We start from the raw sequence: 15,527 nt of genomic DNA on the forward strand, positions 1-15,527 counted from the left end.
TCAGGAGTCTAGGTTCAAGCCCTGCCTTGGACTACCTGTGTGATTCGGTGACCTCTCTGTACCTCATTTTCCTGATCTGCGTAATAGGGGACGGACTTAATGATCTCCAAGGTCCCTTCTAGCTCTAAATTAATGATCCTATATTTCCCTTTCTGAATCCTTATAGGCCAATGAGACCTCCAGAGGAGGAAAGGCAGGATGGAAAGGGCCTTAGGATGAAGCCACATGGGAGATTCATTGAAGGAACTGGAGATGTTTCTCCTGGAGGAGCAAAGACTCAAGGACCATAGGACAACCATCTTTCAGTTTCTGGTCCACATCCCGCGAGAAAGGGATTCAATTTGTCTTGCCTGGTCCCAGAGGGCAGAACATGAAACGTTGGGTAGAAGTCGTGCCAAGACAGATTTCTGCTCAGTGAAGGGAAATCGTTTTCAAAATAGCTCTCTTCAAGTGGGATGGCTGGTCTCTGGAGGTGGAGAGCTTCCTTGGCCCCTCAGAGGGTCTTCCAGAAGAAGTTTGGCAGGGATGTTGAAGAAGGCATCCTTCATCAGATAAGGGTTGGTCTAGCTGACCTCAGAAGTCTCTCTCAACCACGAGCTTTGGGGACAAATCAATCAATCAGCAAACATTTGTTGAAAGCCTACTTTGTGCCAAGCACCTCCTAGGGTACTGGGGTTATAAAGACAAAGAAAGTAAAATAGTGTGAGCCCCCAGAGAAAGAAGTGTGTGTGTGTGTAAAACGTATGTATATATGTATAAAGCCAACTACAAGAGACACACAGTATATAAAGTAGACACGGTAACTTTGGATGAGAAGGTACTAACAACTGAGGGAACTAAGGAGAGACACCCAGTTCTTTTAAAATGCATTTTATTGTTAATTTATGGAATAAAACAAGCATTTCCATAACAATATAATAAAGCATAAGTCTATTGTGTACAACTTGTTTTTCTTTTTAAACATATAATAAAATTACAATGTAAACTTCTTTTTTTCCCCTTTTTTCTTACCCCCTCCTGCCCTAGAGATGGCTACCATTAGAAACAAATAGGTATATGTATATACATGTAAAATCATTCCTCTTTGGGAGTTCAAGTTGTCAGACAGGGGCCAAGCTTCTGTCACTGAGAGGAGCAAAACAACTGTTCTTTTCCAGTCTTACTGAAGGGAACCATTATTTGGGATGAGGGTGATTTCAATCTAGGATGGTTTTGAGGCACAAGATAATTTCACTGGAGAGCACCAGATAAGACTCCCTGCGGGGCTGGGCACTGTGGTTTGCTCTTGGCCTTCCTCTGGTTTGACTCCACACTGGTCAGTTCTGTGTCAGGGAGGGGCAACGATTTTTCTAATTATATCTTACTGATGATACACATGTTAGTCATCTCCTCTCTGTCTCTTTAGAAAGAGTAAAACAACTCTGTGGCTTGGAGGCTCTGGGGAGCTTGGGTGGGTCTTTGGATAGATACACATTCATTGGACCCAGTCACCATGGGATGATAACAGTAGCTGAATCCAGGAACTGAATGAGGGTTATTTAAAATAAATAAAAGTGTGATCCCTGCTCTTTTTTCTATCACTCTTGTTTTCCAGGAGCCCCTGCTTTCCCACCTCCTTTGGAACTCCTCTTTATGACATGTTGCTTCCCTTGTAGAGGATAAGCAACTTGAAGGCTAGGCTGTTTTACTTTTTGTCTTTGTATTTCTGGTGCATAGCACAATTAAATTAAAAACCAATCAACAAGCATTTATAAAGCACTCCTTATGTGCTGAGCACTGGGGATACCAATACAAAAATGAGACAATCCCTCCCTTCAAGGAGCTTACATTCTACTAGTGACATACAACATATTCACAAATAAATGAATACAGGCTACATAATACTCCCCCTCCCCCTAACCCCCAAAAACACAGTGATGGATCAGAGGGCATTAAATCCTAGAGAAATTAGGAAAGCTCACTTGAAAGAGGTGGGATCATAGGCCCAGAGCTGAAAGGGACCTTAGAGGACATCCAGAACAACTTCCTCAGTTTCCCGATGAAGAAACTGAGGCACAGACTTGCCCACTGTGTCAGAGATGTGGCCTGAACTCAGGTAGGCCCTGAGATGAGCCTTGAGGGGAGACGAACTCCAGATTAGCAGAACAAAAGGAGATGTGGCCACGTCTGACCCACATGCCTCCTTCCATATTCTCTCTCTGCTCATGTTGGACCGTCAGAAGTCCCAATTGGTCACTCTGATCTTTCAGTGTTGTTTCATTCTGCATTCTTGTGGTCACTATATAACGATTTTCTCGGTTCTCACTTTGCATTAGTTCACACCAGTCTTCATGAATTTCTCTGAATTCCTCACGGTCATGGTTTCTTACGATGCAGTAATGATAGTATTCCATTACGTTCCAAGACACATTTTATCTAACCAGTCCCCAAATAATGGGTATTTATTTTGGCCCTGGCTCTCTGCTACCACAGAAGATGTCACTTTAAACATTTTGGTATAGGTGGGACCTTTCCCTCTGTCACTGACCATCTTGGGGTGGGTGCCCAGACCTCATCAGAATCCTAACGCTAAAGATCAATTTCCCAAAAGGCTTTCCTTCTAAAAATGGCATTGTGGCCCCTCTGGGGGTGGGAGAGGGGAGAGTCAGCTTTAGAAACTGTGTTCACTTTGGAGGGAGAGCTATGTGTCTAAATGTCCCCTGCACATACACACCCAGATAATATTTTTCCAGTGACCTAAGGGGGTAAGAAAGTCTAATTTAATGTGAGAGAGAAGTGGGTTAATACATGAAAATGCATATTTTTTTGAAATAGGGAATATTTGCATTACTAAAGAATTCTACTGGGAGGCGGAATTAAGCATTACTTTAATCATCAGCTACTCTAATGCATCTAAAACGTGGGTTTTCATATAACTGTTCCAAACCACCCCCATAAGCTCAGAGGCTTTCACTAGAAGGGAGCGTCAAGGTCATCCGAGGTCCCAATGGGAAGGACAATGAATATGGAGTCCAGGCTCCAGGCTTCACCACTTGTGTGCCTTTGGTCCACTCAACCAACTCTGGGCCTCAGTTTCCTCCCGAAGAAAGAAGATGACATTTAACATCCCTTTCACCTCGGAACTTACAATCTAGCACAATTCCCACATTTCATATCTGAGGAAACCAAGTTTCAGAAAGGTTGAGGGTTTTGCCTGAAGTCATGCAGCCAGCAAGCAGCTGAGTCAGGATTTGAACCCAGGTCAACTGATCCCAGTTTCAGTGTTCTTCCCCCAGTGGGTGCTGGCCTTTTTACTCTGTTGGTCCAGACCTGTGAGGAAACTCCCTTTACCCAGACAGATTCACACTACCCTAGAATTTATAGAGGCAGCAAATTGTCTGGGTGACTTGTAGGTTAAGTGAATGATATGTCCACGGTTCCCAAGTCAGTAAATGTCCAAAACAGGGCTCCAATACAGGTCTTCCAGACCCCAGGGCTAGCTGTCTATCCATCAGCCACGATCGCCTCTCCTTTTCTCCCTTCCTCAGAAGGGGGTCGGCTGAAGGCAGGTCCACCCGTCTCTCTAGAATCCTTCATTCCCTTCAAGCTGGAGCATTTACACTCGGAAATCAACCAACAAATGGTACAAATCAGGCTGGTTTATTGTTTCGTGGCTTGTCTAGTTTTAAGAAGGTGACAGAGAATATGTTAATGACAATGATGCAATCAGATTAAACTTGACTGTTGGTGAGAAATAAGGACTTCACTAGAGTACTTCAGGTGTCCACTGGGGACAGAGATCACAAACCTTTATGTCCCAGGAGATGCTCTTTGCTATCATCAAGGATTTCGTCCCAAGCGCTTAATCTTTACCTTATTGAGGCAGCTAGGTGGGGCCTCAAGTCAGGAAGACCAGAGTTCAAATTCAGCCTCAGACACTTATGATCTATGAGACCGTGGGCAAATCATGTAGTCTGCCTGCCTCAGTTTTCCCATCTGTAAAGGGAGGATAACAATACCACCTACCTCCCAGGGCTGTTTTGATGATCAAATGAAATCATATTTTAGAAGCACGATGTGAAATATGTCTTTGGATTCACACACAACAATCCTGGGTTATTATTTGTGTCTGACTCTTCATGACCTTATTTGGGATCACTATTTGCCATTTCCTTCTCCAGCTCATTTTACAGCTGAGGAAACTGAGGTAGAGAGGGTGAAGTGACTTGCCCAAGGACACTGAGCTAGTAAGTGTTCAAGGCTGGATTTGAACTCAGCTCTTCCCAACTCCAGACCCATGCTCCATCCTTAGCACCACCTAGCTATGCTTTTATTATCCCTATTAAGAAATAATAGATTCAGAAATAGAAGGGACCTTGGAGGCTGACTTGCACATCTTAGAAATGAAAAAAAAATTATGGCAAACTAAGGCCCACAAAGGTCAAGTGTCCTTCCCAAGGTCACACAGTTAATAAGTGTCTGAAGCAGAATTTGGTCCTGGAGATCGGAGAGTGACGCTAACTCTAAGCCCACCATTCTGGGAATGGACACGGGAGATGTCATGGAGGTAGAGCAGACAATGCTTAGCAACTGACTGTATTTGAGGGGGTGAGAGGCAATAAGGATGACTTGGAGTTTGTAAACATGGGGGACTCAATAGAAATGGAGAAGATAGGGAGGGTGACGGGTTTGGGGAAAATAGAATGTGCTCCACTTTGGATATGCTGAGCTTCAGTTGTCTGGGTGATGTCCAGGGCTGGGACTCAGGGCAAAGATCCGGGTGGGATCTCCAGCTGCATTGAGATGATCATGAAACCCACAGGGGCTTGGTGAGATTACAGAGAGCAGAGAGAGGGTGAGAGAAGAGGGCCTTGGACGGCGTCTTATCTGTCCTGCCTCGGCTAATATAGCCCGGCCAAGCTGATGACGACTTATATCTGTCATGCCTCCCCATCCCACCCTGTAATTTTCAAGTCTGAGTTGGGGAGCCGTTGACTTCCAGGCTCCCGGCACATCTTGTCCATGTCTGGCTGGCCCAGGAAATCTAGAAGGCCGTTTATTTCGAGAGACCGCTCTCCTAGATCTCCTCAGTGTTTGCAGCACCTATCCCCAGCCTGTCATCTTGGACCAGGAGATGTCTTCCTGGCATGGCCCAGACTGCCAATTTGGGGTCTGTTTCAATAAGGGCCTCCCAAGGCTATTCATAGGCCCTGGGCAGTTATAAATAGGAGCCAGGGCCTTTGCCAGCTCAGGGTGTTTATATGTTTCTGTTGCATTGCAACTGTTGTGGGTAATTATAGCTGTGTGGGTGAGGCAGCTATCTCTTGGGGTAATTGCCTGAACACTTCCTCCCCCTAGTTTCCTCTTTGCATCAGGCTAACATTGGGAGTGTCCCATTTTTATCTCCCTGCCTCATCGTGGGCCCCTTGTGCTCTCTTCTCAGACAGACCCTGGATTTTCAGTGAATTATTCGAACCCAACCAAAACGCTCCACCCATTATGCTGTATACATACTGATCAGTTTCCTCCCCTGTAGAAGGTAAGCTCCTTAAGGACAGGACTTGGTGCCTCCCTTTGTATCACGGGTGCCCAGTGGTGTTTAATAAGCGCTCGCTGGAATGGATTAGACGGCTGAGCACTTTCTTGGTTGGATCCTCCAGGAGCGGCTCTGAGGAGCTTGATCCAGTCAGTCCTCTTCCCTGGCCTCCTTTCCTCCTCTATAAACGAGGGTCTTGAACTCAGCGATTCCAAAGTTCCCTTAAAACCAGTTCTAGGACTCCAGGCAATCCAACAGTTCATCTCTTCCAATCCCATCATTTTCAGACGAGAGAATGGAGGCCCAAAGAGGGGAGAGGATTGGCCCAAGTCTCACAGCCCACTGGTGGCGTCCAAAGCTGGAGGCCAAATCTCCCCTTTTCCAGCCTCTGTCTTGTGGTCTCCATCCCCCACTTGAGACAGTGTGTGAGGAATCGCTCCCCACTTTCCACAGAAGCAATAATGGTAAGGTGCTGGTCACAGGAATATTTCTGTGGGTCACTTTAGAGCAGGGGTCTTCACCTTTCCTATGTCACGGACATCTTGTCCGGTCAGTCCCTAGTGAAGCCTCAGGACCCTGACTCGGAATCATGTTTTTAAATGCATAAAATAAAATACAAAGGATGCCAAAGGAAACCAATTATACTGAACCAGAGTTAACACAATCTTCAAACAAACAAGTTCATGGACCCTGTGATAAGAACCCTAACCAGTAAGGCAATGGGGCTGTTTTCCCACTCTCTCCGGAGAAACTTCCAGCAAGGGTTTATTGGCAGAGCCATGAGGGGGGCTCAGGAAAGTGGCCGTGTCACTGACACGGTTTCAGATGTGCTCTAGAGCTGGGTAGCAGTAGAACCACGTCCCCTGCAACTCTTCAAGGAAGCCACGCAGGCTTTCTCCGGAGCTGCTTGTCACTGTTCACCAAGAAGCAGACCAAAATTTGAGGGCCTGCTGTGATCCTGATTCATTCCATCACCTTTCCTCTCTTTGAGCCTCTGTTTCCTCACTAGAATCAATCTGTGGATAGGCATTTGTCAAGTACTTCTAGCTGGGTGCCAGAGATTCAGATGTGCAAGAGCTCTCTGAGGCCTTCTTGAACAGATGAGGAAACCGAGGCCAGACAGGGGAGGAGATTTGCCTGGGATCACCCCGCTAGTAAATGGCAGAAGTGGGAGATGAGCTCGATGTTCTTTCTGTTGCTGGTATCATGGTACCTGACCTCAAGGAGCTTACAGTCTATCAATACACCGGCTTCGCCATCTTCACAATATTGTTGGGAGAAATGCACTTTGTCAAGCTATTGAAAAGTGAGATGTCTGTTGTGTGTGGCCTATGGAGGAGGAAGGAGCTGGTGCCATTCCAAGGCGCACTGCCCACTGCACCTCCTCACCAGCAGATCTGCCAGCCTCGTACAGCCCTAAGTCTCACGTCTCTGGCATTCAGAGGTTTTCAAAGTGCTTTTCTCCCTGACAGTACTCTGAGGAAGTTAGTGCCAGGAAAATTGCCCTCATTTTACTGATTAGAAAAAGGACAGGTGCTTTGTGTGTGGTCACACAACCAGTAAGTGTTGGAGGCAAGATCTGAACCCAGGACCATCCTGACTCTGGTTGGCACTCCTTCCCCCTGTCCCCCCGCCCCTCAGCTGCCTCCCCTGCAAAGTGGTTTCCTCCAAACAATCCCAGGAGACAGGAAGTGCAAACATTGTGATCACTATTTTACAGATGAGGAAACTGACCCTCAGAAGGGTCGGGTGACTATCTCATGATAGCCCAGCTTGTAAATATTGGGGCACGGCCTCAGACTCCAAGGACAGGAAACTCTCTCCCCTGCTCTGCATGGCTTCTGGATCCTAAAACAACCAACTGACCATAAGAACCCGAGGGAGGCTCAGAGGACCTCTGGCCCAAACCCTCATTTTAGAGGTAGGGGCTGAGGACAGTGGGAGGGGCTTGAGGTCAACCAAGCTAGTGGTAGACCAAGAGTAGAGCGCCTGACTGCTGAGGCTTCATCCGAGGCACTTCCCATGATCCCTCTCTCCCCAGCAGAAGTGGCCAGTACTAATGTCCAGCTTTGTGGCTTCTGTGCGTACGATGACCCAGACCAAAGCAGGATTCTTTCCATTTCCAAAAGCTTGACCCAGAATGTGGTTTGGGCACCCTACTCCTCAAAGCCATCTTGGATGAGCGTATTTCTTATTGTCCTATTTTACTGAGGAGAGAAATTCAGCCTGGCTACAGCTTCCACCCCAGGAAGTTCAGAGATAGCCCAGGCTGGGTGTATGGGCCAGAGGCCAGCATCCCCTGTGCTCAGGGCAGCCTAGTGCCACTGTCCCAGAAGGTCATCAGGCCCTCAGAGCCCTGTCCCTCCTCTTAGAGATGCTGAAGCCAAGCCCAGAGAGGGAAGTGACTCGCTCAGGGTCACACACAACCAGGATGCAACTGGTCTGAGGTTTCAGCAGGGCACTCAAAAAATAGGAGGCGTGGGTGGCTCAGGGCATGACAGAAGTGCAGAAAAGATGCCTAGGTCCTAAAATTTCTCTCTGATTGACTGGAGTGCCTTTTATCTACTTAGAATCCTACTTCTGGGTCACAGAATTCAGAGTGATCCAGCCCAGCACCCCATTTCCATATGGAGGAACTTAGGGATTCATTCCTTTGGATCTGAAAGGCACACACACACACACACACACACATATGTGTGTGTGTATACATATATATATATATTTGAGGCATTTACATACGTTACATATATAATACATTATATATTAATATAGTATAGAAAGGTATTTATAAATATATATTTGAGACCCCAGTTTTAATGCAAATGCCCTGAGAGGGATCATACCTTCAATAGCGAGTACCTTAAAGAGGGATTGACTTAGAACTTAGCCAACTTAGAAGACTCTGAGGTATTAATACGTATTTACATAATGCCCTAACATTTGCAAAGTGCCATAAATGTGGTTATCTTACTGGATCCTCACAAAAACTCTGGGACATTGGTTGAGGAAACTGAGGCAAACAGAAGGTATGTCCCTTGCCTAGGGTGACAAAGAGCTCAAGTGTCTGAGGCTGGATTGGAACTCAGGTCTTCCTGACTCCAGGCATGGTGCTCTATCCACTGAGCCACCTATTTGTACAACACTTTGCAAACCTTGAAGCACTACAGAAATGTTTGCTATGTAAAAGTTGGAGCTTGAACCAGAAGGAAAATCTGTGAGGTCCCTTCCGGTCCCGGATCCTGTGGCTTCTGCTTAGATCTCTCCAGCACAATCTCCCAAGAGAAGTTTCAGGTGTGTTGACATGGAAGCCAGGCCTCGGTGCCCCTTCAGCTGTGGCCATGCTCCTCCCCTGGCTGGGCTCTGCCTCCAGGGGAATGTCAGCAGGCCCTTGGTTTTCTTGGCCAAGTTCCTCTTTAGGTAATAATTAGCATTTTGTCCTTCTTTCCATCTCTAATACTGGGCCCTAAAATAGCCTGGAGTTACTGGTGTAGAGAGAGTGAAGGAAATACAGGAATGCCACAGGAAGAAGGCGCTGCTGACACTGTGTCCTCGAGACAGCCCTCCTCCTCCTCCCTCCTCCTCCTCTTCCTCCTCCCCCTCCTCCTCATCCTCTTCCTAAACTTCAACCTCTGTGCTCAACTGTCGTCAGCTTGTCCTAACTTCAGTTATGAAACAGCTGTCTGCTAAAAGCCACCTCTCACCCAAGCCTAAATGGTTAAATACACACACAGACAGACAGACACGAACGCGCGCGCGCGCACACACACACACGCACACACACACACACACACACACAAACCAGTAGCAAAAAAACAAAACTAAAAGAAAAAAAACAAAAATGAGCCCAAGATCCCACTCTGATTTTAAAGTTCCTCCTGCCATTTAAGGGCACTCCTTTTGGTCCCTTCTCAATTTTTGGATTAAAAAAAAAACTTATTTAATTGTTTCCAAAAATAAATTCATTTTGATGTCCACAGCACTGAAATTGAAATTTGAGGATCTGGCTTCAGATTCTGAATCTGCCCCTTCCATGTGATTACACATGTGAAATTGGGCAAACCACTTCCTCTGTCTGGGTCTCAGTTTCCCTAGCTGTAAATTGAGGAGGCTGTCCTAGATGGTCCTTTTCAGCTCCCAATTCTTTGGTCCTAAGGCCTGTTTCCTCAGGTATGCTTTGATACACATGACTGCTCTGCCCTCTTCCCGCTCCCTTCCCCCAGGCACCCCGCAGCTATCCGTGCTCCTGTAACAGCTGTTCCCATTCCAAGGGGTGAGAGGGGGAATGGCGTGTGCCGAATCACAGTGTCCTTCACCAGTATCTCTGGTTGGTCCAGTTGCACAACTGTCTCCGTCAATGGCTAGAACAGGCAAAGGGCCAAAACCAAGCACGGAACAGGCTTCAAAGAGATGGGTCGTCACCCAGCCCCTGTAGCTGGAGCCCAATAACACCACTTGGGAAGCTAAGTGAGCTCCTCTCAAACCCACCAAAAAATGGGAAGGATTTTACAAAGCTTTGCCTCATCCTTTTCCTTTTGTAGATGCTCTGTGTGAATGGAGCCCCTCTGGCAGATAGATAGGGACCAGCTCACAAGCAAGAAAACCCCTGCTGAGATCTGGGAAACAGATGGGACAGCTTGGGGGTATAGTGTTTAGAGCACTGGACCTGGAGTCAGGAAGACCTGAGTTCAAATGCCGACTTAGATACTGTGTGTGGGGCAGCTAGGTTGCACAGTGGATAGAGCAACGGCCCTGGATTCAGGAGGACCTGAGTTCAAATATGACCTCAGACACACAACACTTACTAGCTGTGTGACCCTGGGCAAGTCACTTAACCCCATTTCCTAGCCAAAAAAAAAATGGATACTAGCTGCGTGACCCCGGGTAAGTCAGTTTCCTCATCTGTAAGATGGGGATAGTCATGGCAACTCCCTCACAGGCAAGGTATGAGGATCAAAAAATATGATATTCAAAAAGCACCTTCTAGACCTTAAAGCATTTTATACCTGTGAGTTATTCCCATTATCAAGGCCTAGCCCCAGCCCCCTCTGCTCTGAAACACATGAGGTGAGATGAAGGATTAGGGAGGATGGAGAATACAGTTCAGCCTTTTGTCTCCTCTTCACTAGATTTCCACGCCATCGCTCTGCCTGCAAGACTCCAAGTGGACAGTCTGGACATTGCCATATGTTTGGCCACCAGCTGCTGCAGAAGCCCAGCTCTCCACCTCCAATCCAACAACCACAGGGACCCAAGGAGTCATCCTTGGCAGGTCGCAGTTTCAGTCTGCGCCAATCCATCCAAGAAGCCTAAAGCAACCCCCAGAGCTTTCCTGAGCCCTCCATCAGCTCACAGACCAGGAGGCCTGTGATAAGTATGCCCTGCCATTTGCTGAGCGGGATTTGACAGCGATGCCCACAGACAAGGTAGCCTCTGCTCTGCTTTTGGCCCAAACCACCCTGTCTGGATTGTGCATCTAGAAAGGTCATGGTCAAAAGAGCTTCTTATCAATCAAGGCATCAGGCACAGAAAAAATCCCACTCTGGGAGATGGTGAGACATGCCAGTTTCAAAACATTGCTGTTCATTGGATGACTCATGTTAATGTGATCTTAGAATAGTAAACACACCCCCACATGGAGGGTGATATTAGTTGAATTATCTAGGAGAGAGAGAGAGAGAGAGAGAGAGAGAGAGAGAGAGAGAGAGAGAGAGAGAGAGAGAGAGAGAGAGGAAGCAGCAGCATCTGGCTAGAAGAAGAACCACTGAGGCACCATCTGTAAAGTTCAGTCTGTGACTTTAGCTTAACCGCTGGCTGCTGGGGGGGGGAGACCCCACGCTCTGCCTTGTTCCCCACTTTAGCCTCTTCCAAAGAAAGCTGAAGGGGGTGGGGCGCAGAATCAGAGAACAAAGGTCTCCGTCTTCTAAAATTGTCACTCACTTGGATTGGGTAAGAGTTTCTCAAGAATTCTAAATGTCTCGGGGCAGGAAGTAAGTTGATCACAGGGTTAACACTCAGTCCCGTGGCTGTGCCAGGAATTGGGTTTTCTATGCTGCGGTGACCAGGATGGGCACAGACAAGCCCAGGTGCCCCCCTTGGGGCTCTGCACTCAGTTCTCTGCTCCGCCAACATAGCACAGCTAACCAGAATAGCACTAGGGAGAAGAGGCTGGGAAGGGGAGTGGACTTGGCAGCTTGGGGCTTTCTCTGCGATTTCTAACCCTGGAATATTGCCTGGAGCACTGATGAGTCAGGTGACTTGCCAGGGTCATCTCACCAGGACGAGTCAGAAGTTCTCCTTGAAATTAGATCTTCTCAGCACTGGGGCGAGCTCTCCATCCATCAGGCCATGGTGACTCATGTATAATATTAATGATAATAAAACGATAGTTACGTCACCCTTTTTATGCTTACAAAGTCCTTTACATAGGTGATTTCATTTGATCCCAAGGAGGTAAGTGCTATACGTATTGTGACTGCCATTTTACAGGTGAGGAAACTGAGGCTCAGGCTTAGAGAGGTCAAATTTGGTGGAAAGAGCAGCAGACTGGGAGTCGAGGGACCTGGGCTAGGGTTTTGGCTCTGCCCTCAACCAGCTGCTTTACCTTGGGCACGTGACTTCTGCTTTCTGGGCTTCCAGTTCCTCCTGAGGCCCATGAGGCCTCTCAGATCTCTTCCAGAGCCAACATGGCAGAGCTGGCCTGGGGAGCAGCAGACTTCACTCTCAATGCTCTCCTGCCTTGGGCCAGTGCCGCTTTCAACTGGATCTTGTCAGCATTCTTCTTTCATGGGATTTTGACCTCAAAGAACCCTCCTCAATCATTCAGTTCAACTCTTTCATTGGACAGAAGAAGAAACTGAGGCCCCTGGGGGAAAGGACCTCTCCAAGGTCTCACACCTTGTTGTTGTTCTGTTGTTTTCAGTTGTGTCCGACTCTGTGTGACCCCATTCAGGGTTTTCTTGGCAAAGACACTGGAGTAGTTTGTCTTTTCCTTCTCCAGCTTGAGTCCAACAGGGTTAAGTGAGTTGCCAAAGGTCACACAGCTACTAAGTGTCTGAGACTGGATTTGAACTGAGGAAGATGAGGCTTCTGACTCCAAGCCTGGCCCTGTGTGCACTATGGCACACCTCAGAGCCAGTCGATGACAGACCTAGGATTTGAACCCAGTTCCTCCGGCTCCTTTCTACTTTATTGGGACGGGATTCTTTTTATTTTCCCTCCAAAGAACTGAAATTTGCAGGAACCTCCCTGTACCAAAGTTCCTGAACTCCCCCTTGGGGTGGAGAGGCTTGGCCAGTGCAGAAGGTCCTTCCGCCATCTAAACCAGAGAGGATCGCTCCCCTCTTCCAACCCCAAATGCAAGCCACGACTCCAGGGCTAGGAGTGAGGTTCTGGCTCTGAATCTCCTTTACTCTCTCTTCTTTTCCCTCGCCTCTTTCACTATTATTCAGGACCCTCTCCCTGCCTTGGGACCTTGGACCATCTTGTCCCCTGAACTTCCTGTTCCAAAAGAACAAAAACTAATAAATAAATTCTCACTAAGGTGTAAGTGACTTAATGTCATCCCTCCCAGAGGAATTAACACTTAAGAAGGCCAAAGTAAATAGATTAGCAGAAGGGAAAGTGCATAAGACAGGGGACCTAGAATCAGGAAGACCTGTGCCTAAGAAACCTACTAGCTGTGTGATTCCAGGCAAGCCATTCAATTTCTCTGTGTCTCAGTTTCCTGTGAAATGGAATCCATGATGTCTAAGGTCATTATCATCATCATCATCACCATCATCATGGAAGCTAATATTTACACAATGCTTCAACATTTGTAAAATGCTTTTCATGTGTTATTCAATCCTAAGAGTGACCCTGTGAAGGAAGTGTTAGTATTATCCCAAGTTAACAGGTCAGGAAGCTGAGGCACAGAGCTGGTAAGTGACTTTCTCAGCTAGTAAATGACAAGCAGATTTCACCTGTCTTCCCAACTTCGAGTCCAAGCTGCCTCAAATCTGCAATCCTCACAGTTTTAGTGAATAAATCAATGAGGGTAAGATGTCAGGCATTAGCTATCAGATATCTTAATTTATTCTGTGTACCAGGGACTGTGTTTAGAGCTGGTTCTACAAGGACAAAAATAGAAATGCTACCTGCCCTTGTGAAGCTTACATCTATGGAGATGAAAAAATATGTAGGTAGAGGAATGAATTAAAATTAAACGCAAAGTAATTTCTGAAGACACAGCTCAATTTCTCGGGTAGGTAGTGGTACATAAGTTGAGCCCTGAATGGAGCTGGGTGAGGCAGAGGTGAAAAGGGAGAGCCTTCTAGGTATGGCATGGTGGGGGGTGTCAGCCTGAGCAAAGGCAAAGGAACAGGAGACCTAACGTCAAGTCTGGGGAAGAGCAAGAAGCCCAGTTTGGCTCAACACAGATAAGCGTCAATCAAGTCAAGGAAATAAGTGACTGCCTACTTTGCCAACACATGCAGCAGACTCAGGTGCCAGCTGTTCCCTGGGAAGAAATGGGCAGCAGTAGATCTGGCCCTCATCACTCTAGAGACATAGCAACATCTTATCTACATTTGCACAGTTCCATGTTAGATGCTGCCCAGAGGTGTTCTACCCCAGTGATGGCTGATTCAACAATCCCTCCAGCTAACTACATATCCTAAGCTGCACATTAAGTCGGCTTCACTTCAGCGAAGTCTCTTCCATTATTCTAGACCAGAAGGGCAGTTTTTGGTCTGACACTCACATGGGTAGACTTGGAGCTGGACCCAAAGAGGCACCACTAATATCTGATGTCTACTTGGAAAGAGGTCTCTAATGGAGTGCCACCAGGGACAAACGCTTGGCTCTGCACAGTTCAAGGCATTTATCAGTGACATCGATAAAGGATTAGGTAACACACTGGCTGTCACAATCAGGAATCAAAAAGATCTCAACAGACTTGAATGCTGGGCTGAATCCAATGTGATTAGACTTGTTCCTCTTGACCTAGAGGGTAGAACCAGGAACACTGTGTGAGGGTTGCACAAGCGTATTTAGGCTTGATGTATTGTAAGAGAAACTTCCTATCAGTTAAAAGATTGCCAAAGTAGAAAGGGTAGCTTCAGGAAGCAGTGTGCGAGGAGCCGCTGCACCACCCTTGCTAGGTATGTTGTTTTGGGGTCTCTTGTTCAGACACGTGGGTTCGACCTGACAGCGGGATGCTCTGGACCATCTGATTGCACTGAGGAGGCCCTCTAGTGTTACGAGACTCAGTGACATCGGCATAGTGTCCTCTGCAAACGGGAACATCTGGAGAAACTCTGCAGGCAGCCACAAGGACTCATTCCAGTTGGGGTTGGCCAAGAACATCCTCTGTGGCACTGGTGGTCACCTTGGGTGACCACGTGTCTCCTTGTTTCAACGGTTATCCTGCAATCCACGATCAGAACACATAACTCAGTATCCAAAACAATCTCTATGGGCTCGAATAATGGTCCGATGGTAAGACAATTCAAAGATATAAATAAACAGAAAATCAACCACATGGGTTTGAAAAGTCAGTTGCACAGATACAGGCTGGAAGGGGCACGGTGAGACAATAGTAGGTTTGACAAAAGTCCTTTTGGCGGACTCCAAACTCAGTAAGGCGAGTGTGATGTGGAGCCAACAAAGCTAATGTGGTTTTCTGCGGCTTCTTGGAGTGCCTGGTAGACTTGATGAAGTATTTACTGAACCGTTATCACTGAACTGATTTGTACGTAGGCCAAAACAAGGGAGGTGATAAGTCCACTCTTTCAGACCTGGTCAGAAGACATCTGGCACATTGCGCTCATTTACTGTGTGCCACATTTTAGGAAGAGCATTGACAGTCTAAATCTCTCTCTCTTTCTTTTTTTTTTAATTTTGGCAAGGAAATTAGGATTAAGTGACTTGCCCAGGGTCACACAGCTGGTAAGTGTCAAGTATCTGGTCTGAGACCAGATTTGAACTCAGGTCCTCCTGACTCTGGGGCAGGTGCTTTATCCACTGCGCCACC

General features: G+C 47.0%; 1 long non-coding RNA gene across 1 annotated transcript in view; it reads right to left on the minus strand.

The window, feature by feature from the left end:
- The window catches only part of LOC110216374 (uncharacterized), a 107,798-nt gene that overhangs the window by 63,775 nt on the left and 28,496 nt on the right, over positions 1–15,527 (minus strand). The gene's annotated exons all lie outside the window — the stretch shown is intronic.

Source organism: Phascolarctos cinereus, unplaced genomic scaffold (genome assembly GCF_003287225.1).
Source record: "Phascolarctos cinereus isolate Bilbo 61053 unplaced genomic scaffold, phaCin_HiC Scaffold_3;HRSCAF=262, whole genome shotgun sequence".
Taxonomy (NCBI): Eukaryota; Metazoa; Chordata; class Mammalia; order Diprotodontia; family Phascolarctidae; genus Phascolarctos; species Phascolarctos cinereus.